The following is a 10,271-nucleotide window of genomic DNA, read 5'->3' as shown; positions in this document are numbered from 1 at the left end:
CAAGAACAGAAAACCAAACATCGCATGTTCTCACTTATAAGTGGGAGTTGAACAATGAGAACACGTGGACACAGGGAAGGGAACATCACACCCCAGGGCCTGTCAGTGGGTGGGGCGCTAGAGGAGGGATAGCATTAGGAGAAATAGCTAATGTAGACGATGAGTTGATGGGTGCAGCAAACCACCATGGCATGTGTATACCTATGTAACAAACCTGCACATTCTGCACAAGTACCCCAGATCTTAAAGTATAATAAAAAATAAAAAAAATTCAAGGACATTTGACCAAACTTGGGTTACAGGCCCAACTTAGGAGGGTTAGAGTCCCTACTAAGATTTTGGGAGTTAGAGGCCTCTCTCAGTGAAGTATTTCATGGCTAAGAATAGGTTTGGCATTATGGGATATTAACTGCTATTCTCTTTGGATTAATCTGCCTTGTGCTCTTTGCTGATGGCTGTGGATGACTGGGTTAGGCATGCACAGGATCGTGGGACATGGGAAGCTTTTTCCTCCATAAAAGGGGAAACTTGAGAGCTGATGGGATGGCTGGAAAAGATCCCTTTGCTACAGAGAAGCAGCCGCCTGAACTTTTCAGTGTCACTGCAATGGTTGGGTCTTCCTCTGGCCTCCCTGATTATTTTGCCTTCCCCACCCTGCCACAGGCAATGCTTTTCTCTCTCTCCTTTCTCTTTCTTATCTTTTCTATTACTCAGGGCAGCCATCTTGCCAGAGACCATATGCTGAAACTCCAAGTCGGAGGTTGGATTAAAGATGACAGGGCCCATATGGGTACAAATTTAAGCCTTGCCAGTTTGATAATGGGTGCTAAGCAGAGTGGCTAATGTCTACGTTTTCTCACAAGTATTTTTCTCTGCCCAGAATGAAAAAAATAATTTTTCTTTATGATGCAGCTTGGCCCCCAGGGCAATGGTGCCACAAGCCAGATCACTAAGGCCTCCCAGGGAAAGGGAACACAGAAGTCTGGCATGCCAGCAAAAGGGTAAGAATTTCTTACCAGTCAGATCTCTGGCTCCACTCTCTCTGTGCAAATGGTTGAATAATGGTTAAAAAAAATCAGTGTTTATCTTCTCTGTAAAGTTTTGATTAATGTGAAAAAGAATTCTAAGGCTGGTCTTAAGCTGGTGTATTCTGTGCTATGGATCGTTTTTCTGTGTCGAGGGGTACTTTAAGATAAAACACAGGCTTAGAATACCTGTAAGTCTGCTTTTCAAGATGAGCCAGCAAACTGGTTAGTAACAAACTTGGCTGCAAGTCCCTGAAACAAACAAAAAACTGGATGAAGTCTCCACCTTGTTTTACATCCTTAGGAGCTTGACTTTTTTTTTTTTTTTTTTTTTTTTTTTGAGAGGGAGTCTCCCTCTGTTGCCCAGCCTGGAGTGCAATGGCATGATCTCAGCTCAGTGCAACCTCCACCTCCCAGGTTCAAGCAATTCTCCTGTCTCAGCCTCCAAGTAGCTGGAATTACAGGTGTGTACCACCACGCCCAACTAATTTTGTATTTTTAGTAGAGACAGAGTTTCACCATGTTGGTCAAGCTGGTCTTGAACTCCTGATGTCAGGTGAAACACCTGCCTCAGCCTTCCAAAGTGCTGGGATTACAGTCATGAGCCACCATGCCCCGCTGGGAGTTTGACCTTTTAACTACATGGCAGTACTTTGTTTTGGTCTCCATCTTCAGGAAACAGGAATTTTAGGGTTCGTGTCATAGTTAGCTCTAAAAATCATATGAAATAGTTAAAAGCCTTTGCAAGCACAGGCTACTCTAGACTCCTTCTGGGAAGGGAAATTGTGACTGCTCTGTGCTGTAGCTCAGTAGCAAAGATTTGGCACTTTCGCAGTGATGGTCAGGGTTTGATTCCCCACCTAGGAAGTAAGTCGTTTCTGGTTTAATATCTGTGTGACCTTCTCTTCTCCTCCATGGACTGTCTCAAATTTTCCTTTCTCTAAGCACCTGGGAGATTACCTTTGGTAAAGTTCAAAAGCCAAAAATATCGGCCACTTGGCCTAAGAAATTCTAAAAGAATTTTATTAAAGAGTGCTATGGTTAGAATAAGTTTAATTAAAAGTGGATATTCAAGCTCTAATAGCCTGGACTCCTTGGAGGAAAAAACAGGAGGTACCAAAGACCCCTTTCCTGGCCTTGTTCTTCCAAGGGCTCCAACTTAACCCAGTAGTCCAATTAAGAAACTTAAAAACTGGCAAATGAAAAACCTTACAACTACTGTAGTCATCTTCTTCTGTCTTTCTATGTAGCTATATATGTGTTGTGTGTAATGTTTATATAAAAGAACTCTAATTAATTGGCTTAAACAAAAATATGCACTTAAATATTTTGAAAGCAAAATAAAAACTAATGCCTTTTAGTTCATGTAACTTCAGTAATCTTTGAGAAACAATAACAGCTTTGAAAATTATTGACAAAATAAAAACATTCAGTCTAATTAGGCAGGTCAGATAAGTTTGCTAAATGCTTTAAGGTCATAAACTACTTCTTTAACTTTTAAAAATTGTTCAATTTACCTACCTTGAAGCCATTAGATTCTAGATAAGGCCTGGAAACGTGGAATTAGCCATGCCCCCTGGCTATACAAAGAAGATTATAAAGAAAGAGATTTTATATAAGAAAGGATCTTGTATGGTAAATTCTTGTCTTAAAGTAAAATAACTGGTTATTTAAAAGAAGGGTTGTTTAGGGCAAGTCAGAAAGTCAAAGAATGTCTCAGATGGTCTGTGTAAGTTGTGAAAGGATTTGTGAAAGGGAATTTATGCAAGAAACATTGTACAATTCAAAGGTTGTTAGGCCTCCTAAATTCTTCATAAAATGCCACTATGACTCTTACTGTACAACTTGGTTGCTTAAGTAAGGTAAGGCCTGAGGACATGTGGAGTTAGCCACACCCCCTAGCTATGCTGGAGAGTCAGCCCATATCTGCCCTTCTGCCTGGTAGGTCCTGGGTAAGGCTCCACACCTAGTACACAATTAAAATTAGTTACTAACCAGGGTTTTCACCAAAGTAAGTTGTTAAAAGTTTAACATTGTCACATGTAATTGAGACTATTGAAGAAACAATTTTACATGTAAGGTGTGTAAGGAAAGTAGAATGTATATTTGGTAAAAAAATTATAAGAAGGCATAGGAATGTGGATTTTTTTGCCTAAAGAGTTAAAGAATTGTTTTAAGTTAGATAGAATAAAGCTAAAGATTTAAACAAGTTGTGGAAGGTTTATAAAAATTAATTGTAAGAGATTCTGTGCGTGAACACATTGGCTAAAGTTAAAGGGGTATTATTCAGTTATTCTGTAAATTAAACATCGGAATAAAAGCACAACAGGTTTTTCTTAGAGTACTAATCTGCTCTTTCACAAAAAAAAAAAGGAAAGGGTTATGAAGGTTTATAAGAATCTTACGTTATGGTTAAATATTGAAATTGCATAAATATGTCTAAGGTTTTATTAAAAATTGCATTTAACATTAATAATACATTAACACAATAATAATAATAATACCATAATATATGGTCTGAAAAGGGGAGGCATGAATAATCCACCTCTTGTTTAGCTTATCATCAAAAAATAACCATTAAAATGAGCAATCAGCAGCCCTCGGGGCTGCTCATCTATGGAGTAGCCATTCTTTAATTCCTTTACTTTCTTAATAAACTTGCTTTCACTTTGTACTGTAGACTCACCCTGAATTCTTTCTTGGTATGAGATCCAAGAACTCTCTCTTGGGGTCTGGATCGGGACCCCTTTCCTATAACACTTACTTTGTTAGCCTGAAAAATCTCTGTTTTGTTGTTGTTGTGTGTGGTTTTTTTTTTTTTTTTTTTGAGACCGTCTCACTCTGTTGCCCAGGCTGGAGTGCAGTGGTGTAATCACAGCTCACTGAAGCCTCCACCTCCCAGGCTCAAGTGATCCTACCACCCAGCCTGCTGAGTATCTGAAACTGCAGAGGTGCACTACCATGCCCAACTAATTTTTATATTTTTTGTAGAGACAGGGTTTCATCATGCTGCCCAGGCCAAGAATGCCTGGCCTCGAGTGATCCACCCGCCTCAGCCTCCCAGAGTGCTGGGATCACAAGTGTGAGCCACCACACCCAGCCCAAATCTCTTTATTAATCTAGTTCCAGCCTAAAGGTAACCTTTTCTGGGAAAACTTCTTCATCTCTTATAGATAGAGTTCATTTGTGCTCTGGTTTGCGTTTGTTAAAGAAAAAACAAAAAGTTATCAGAAACCAAAGATTGAATGCTGAATGAAAACAAATTTTTTTTTTTACTTTCATGTAGGAAGACTGATTCGGCACAGAGTCTAGGAAAGCCACAGATCTGAGGACGCAGGAGGAGAAACAAGGCAGTTTTCTAAAGCTAGAAGACCATAAATTGTCTCCTTCCCATGTTAGCAGACCAAAGTCTCTGGGTGTTACTGACTGGCTGCCAACACTTGGGTTTTTAATTAGACTAGATCTGGCTCTGTTGCAGGTGGTCTTCTGTGGACACATGAGGTGGTTGGCCCAGGGTTGTGGCATCCGGCAGCCTCAGCTGAGTACGTGCAGTGCCTGAACCAGGGTGGAGTCACCCAGTTAGCCGTGTGCAGTGTGCCGCAACAGCAGCCTAGGAGACCAGACAGGTTGATGACTCATGCCACCTCCATGCTAGCACTCACCACGCTGCACTACAAATGCCAGTTTTGTGTTCTCTCCCAGTAGACATGAGTGACTGGAACGTTTCTTTGTTTGTCAATCTTATGTCTCCAGTCACCCAGCCCCTGGCCCACTGTTGGAAACAGAAAGTGTAAACCAAAAATAAAATTCTAAGCCCTCCGATTGACTGAATAGACGTCCCCTTCTTAGCCTGGGGACCCAAAGAAACCTGAAAAACTAGTTCAGGCCACGATGGGAAGGTGGAGTCAGACATGCTGTATCCTCTTCTCCCTTTGGAGTTCGGGCGCAACTGACCAGCATTAATATTAAAACAGAGATCCTCAGACTGACAAAACAGGCTCTCTGTGGCAATAAGATACCAAATTCCAACCCGACTCTAGTATAAATCACATGACAGATAAGAAAGGAAATCACAGTATTTTACCCCAGAATATGTTTTTTACCATATTTTGAGAAATGACCCTACACAGCTATCTTTTGTGGGGAAAAATTTGCATCTGTAAAGAATCTCTGTTAACATAACTAGATCTATTCCCTTCCAGGCCCTTCCCATCCTGAAGAGATTAACTGAGAGTCTAGCACCTTTTAAAGGTCTAAATAGGAAACATTTGCCATCAATTGTCACTAAGGCTAGCCACCTAAAGACTTTCTCTGGATAATAAGAACCTTGATTCCCACAACCCCTTATCTTAATCCAGACACTCCTCTCTGTTGATTCCAGGTCTTTAGATAATAACTCTTTCCATCAACTGCCAGTAAAAAAAATCTTTAAATCCACCTATGACCTGTAAGCTCCCCAACTCCCACCTTCCCCCAACCCCACTTCAAGTTGTTCTGCCTTTCTGGACCCAACCAATGTATATGTCACATGTATTAATTGATGTCTTAATTGTTGCTTGACTAAAATGAGATGGTGCAGCGAAGGGTCTAGCATAATGTGTCTAGCACATAAGAGCTGCTCAGCAAATTACAGCTCTCATCCTAGGGACACATAAGGCTGAAGAGTGGGCAGGAATGTTTCTCCCAAGAACAGGGACGGATGCCTCTTGATAAAGCCCAATATAACTGATACAACTGCTACAAAGTGTGCCAGGGCCGCATCTTTCCAGCAAGGAGCTGATACCCCACACCTCCTAATCAGCAAGCTGCCCTCATAGCCTTTTTCCCATAGAGACAGCAATCTGGGAGTACCCACTGCCTTGCACCCAGCAATTTTCTGTAGGACAAGCTGTACCTAACTGTGTAAGGGCAGTGGGAGCAGGCAGCAGTTCACAGTCTCATCTAATCCTAGGTTTTATTGTTGCCTTTGTTTCCCAGAGGAGGTTGCACAGATAGGAAATTGTAACATCAGGATGTAGCCAGAGCCGGTGGGATCCAGAATACAGACTCTTTCTCCAGCTCTGGGCAACCCCACTCATCACTCTGAGCCCTAGCTCTCTGTTCCTTTGAAGCCTCACTGCCACTGAGTCCTCTTTAAGGCCCATTTTTATCTGTTGTAAGTGTTTGGGTTTTGCACCCCCAGCTAGACTATAAATGCTATGAGGGCAGACAGTGTGCCTTACAGAGCTGGGGTTTATAATCAGGGCTCAATGGAATCTGGTCAAGGAATTATAGAATGGACCTGTCTAAACACCAACAGTGCTGCTCCCCAGAGACCTGGGTTTCTGCAAGAAATTCAGAGGCAAGTTTTTATTCCCTCTGAGAAAACCCTAGCGGTTCCCACCGGCTTCCTCCCTCAGGTGCTCAACATCTGCTCAACAATCCTGGTTCCGGCCAGGAGCTTCTGGTGAGCTCCAGGACAGCTGCAGAGGGAGGAGGGAGCAAGAATAAAAGTAGATGGGCAAGGTAAGAGAATAGGGAGGCCCGTCCCCTCTGGGCAAATCTCCAAAGAGCTATCTCCAGCAGGGAGAGGTCTCCGCCAGGGGCATGGGGCATATGATTCACACCTGGGAAGAAATGCTCCGTTTCTCTCCACCAGCATGAGTTTAGGCAGGTTCAGGAGCACAGGGGAAGGGCCATGAGTCACTGACAATCAAGAAAGAATGGGGGAATGGGACAGGACGGAACAGGTCTCCCCTGTTGTGTCAGCATCTCCAGCCTCCCTCCTGACTCCTGTTCAGAGGCAACCAAAGGCCCAAGGCCCTTTCTAGACCTTGGTCAGGGTCTCTCAACCTTGACAGTACTGACATATGGGGCTGGATAATTATTGTATAGGGCACTGTCCCATGCACTGTAGAATGTTTAGCAGCATACACGGCCTCTACCCAAGATGTCAGGAGCACCCTCCCACCAGCTGTGGCAACCAAAGAAGTCCCCAGGCTCTGCCAAATGTCCCCTGGAGATTGGGAGAAATCAGCTGACTCATTCTTCTTCCCTTCCTTATTCAGAATGTGTGGTGGGGTCTCAGCCTTCTCTCCTCTCCTCTAGCTGCCTCTTCTGAAAAATCCCTGAAGATGATCTGTCAGGCCCTTATCACAAAAGGCCTTTGCTGCTGCTTCTTCCAGGGCAGTCAGCGAGAAGTAATGATCACATAGAAGTAAAAATTTCCAGAACTTAGAGAGGGAAAGAAGAGCCAGGAAGGGAGACAGGAGTCCCCATCTTATGGAAACTGAAAGTCAAGATGGACTGAGGCAGCACTGTCCAACAGAAACATCATGCAGGCCACAAATATGGGCCACATGTGTTCATTTTAAATGTTTGAGTAGCTGCATTCAAAAAAAAGAAACAAGTGAAATTATTTTTGATAATGTATTTAACCCAATATATCCAAAATATTGTCAACATGTAACCAATATTTTTAAATGAGTAATAAAGTATTTACATTCTTTTTTTTCCATACTAAGTCTTCAACATCCAAAGTGCATCTTCCATTTACAACTTACCTCAATTTGGACCAGCCACTTTTCTAGTGTTCAAAAGACACATGCAGCTAGTGGCTACTATATTGGGCAGCACAGGACTGGGGTTTCCTTACAGAAGGTGAAGATCACCCCCACACTTCTCCTAGCATCAAGGGGCTTCCAAAGGCCAAGACCTTAACTACACGGTGGGGCAATCTAGTCTCCAAGTTGATACAGTATTTGTAACTCAGAGAACAAAATACCCATTTCAAGTGCCCGCTTCCTCAAACACCATGTCCCCTCCTGGGCAGATGAAGCAGCCTGCAGGTTGTCTCTCTGGTCCTTTTCAGAGACTTGGACCTCAACCATTGTTCCACTTCACACCTCTTGTCAGGAAGCAAGTTATAAATCCCTAGGTTGTAAATTAGCCTAACTCCACCCTATACACAGACTGTTGCCTAGGAGTCAAGTACCTCCAACCACCCTGTACACACCCAGTATTTCCCCTGGAGCTGAGTTTGCTCACCACTTCTGTGGATCCTGCCCTGTATACCATTAACAATTCCCTAACCGTTTACTCATATCTACTTCCTAGTAGACAGATAATGTCCTCGATTGAGCTGAGCACCTCTCATAAATTGATAAATCCCTAAGCCTTGCTGACAAATTCTTTAGTGAAGGCACCAGACCTGGGATTGAGACTCTTGATGGAGATTTATAGCCTCTGGTTATGAGTGGGATTCTTTGCTTTCCAATAATTACTTTTTTGTCAATCATCTTCTTCTTCTTTTTTTTTTTTTTTTTTTTTTTTTTTTTTTAAACAGGGTCTTGCTCGGTTTCCCAGGATGGAGTGCACTGGCTCAATTATGGCTCAATGCAGCCTCAACCTCCTGGGCTCAGGCGATCCTCCCACCTCAGCCTTTCAGTAGCTGGGACTACAGGTGCACACCACCAACCCTGGCTAATTTTTTTTTTTTTTTTTTTGTATTTTGAGTAGAGACGGGGTTTCGCCATGTTGCCCAAGCTGGTCTCAGACTCCTAAGCTCAAGTGATCCACCCACCTCAGCATCCCAAAATGCTGGGATTACAGGTGTGAGCCACCATGCCTGGCCCACCTTCTTTTCTTGTTCTGCTAGGATGATTATCTTGAAATCAACTCACCCTGCCTAAAGGGAAGAAATTCCAAAACCTTCCAAAATTTTTCCACTTGTTATGTTTTCAGATAATCATTCAGCAGCTTTAAAAAAAAAAATTCTTGATACCCCTAGTACATGATGCTGGGCCTATAGCAGGATCTCAATAAATATGTGTATGAATTTGCTGCAGATGGCAAATACAGCTGATACCTTGGGTTGGTAGGGAGATCTCTGAGAGATCTCCATGTTTGAAGCTCAGGAAGGAAGGATTCTTCATCTGCACAGTTTTCCAGTGCCCTACCCTTTATCCACAGAGGTGTGGGCAGACAGCCAGGTTTATGACTGAAGTCAGTTCCAGCATTCTGCCTGCACCAAGCTGACAGTCTAGAATCCCCTCCCTTTGTGGATATCAAAGCTACAAGCCCCAGCTGCAAAAACTTATCCAGTCCCCTTCTCCTTGGGACCACTGCTTCAAGTTTCACTTACTTTTCTGGCTTTTAAGAGCCTCTTCAGTTCTGGATCTTGGGGACTTATCTTAAGTTTTAAGATCAGTCTATCTTTTGAATTATTTTGTTATTATTTTTCTGTATTTCTGTGTAAAATGGGGAAGGAGTTTCTGTTTCTGCTAAGGCTCCCATACTGACTGAAAGTGCCAAGCTGACGTACTAATGTAAATCTGATCATCTAAATACCCTTAAATGATTCCCCATTTCCTCAGGGTAGAGTTCCAAGGGCAAAACCTAACACGCAAAGTCCTTCAGGATCTGCCCCAGATTGGTTTCCTGAGTTGTTTCTTGGGCAATCCCACACTCACACCCTTTACTCCAATGTCACTAAAATATTTGCTGTGCCCCCAAATTAGCCATGGTCTCTCACACCTTCTGGCATTTAAATATACTGCCTATCTGCCTGGAACTTTCTTCCTTCTCCTCACTACTCAACCTTTATAATTTACTGGAGATGTCATTCTCCACAACCAGCATCCCTGACATCTACCCTGCAAGCCTAAATTAATCCCCCGCTTCCACTTTTGTGTTCTTTTAGTCTGCTCAAATCTCCTCCCACAGTGTGTTAGTTCATTTTCACACTGCTATAAAGATCCGGAGACTGGGTAATTTATAAACAAGAAGTTTAATTGACTCACAGTTCCACATGGCTGGGGAGGCCTCCAGAAACTTACAATAATGGCAGAAGGTGAAGGGAAAGTAGGCACCTTCTTCACAAGGCAGCAGGAGAGTGAGAGAGTGAAGGGGCAGTGCCATACTTTTAAGCCATCAGATCTTGTGAGCACTCACTCACTATCATGAGAACAGCATGGGGAAAATCCACCCCCATGATCCAATCACCTCCCACCAGGTCCCTCTCTTGATATATGAGGATTACAATTCGAGATGAGATTTGGGTAGGGACACAGAGCCAAACCATATCACACAGTATACAGTATTATAATTGTCTTTCGCTGTAGAATTTTGTTTTGTTTTGTTTTCTCAGGAAACACCCACCTCATCCACCAGGTGAAGTTTCCAGCAACCATTTTGTTCTACAAGACTCTATCCAGAGGCAAATTTTCCATGAAGCTGACAAACCAAAGGCTTCAAGGCTCCTCACTT

This window comes from Symphalangus syndactylus, chromosome 1 (assembly GCF_028878055.3).
Source record: "Symphalangus syndactylus isolate Jambi chromosome 1, NHGRI_mSymSyn1-v2.1_pri, whole genome shotgun sequence".
NCBI classification, from domain to species: Eukaryota; Metazoa; Chordata; class Mammalia; order Primates; family Hylobatidae; genus Symphalangus; species Symphalangus syndactylus.
The sequence above is the reverse complement of the archived record's forward strand: the minus strand, read 5'-3'. Positions refer to the sequence as shown.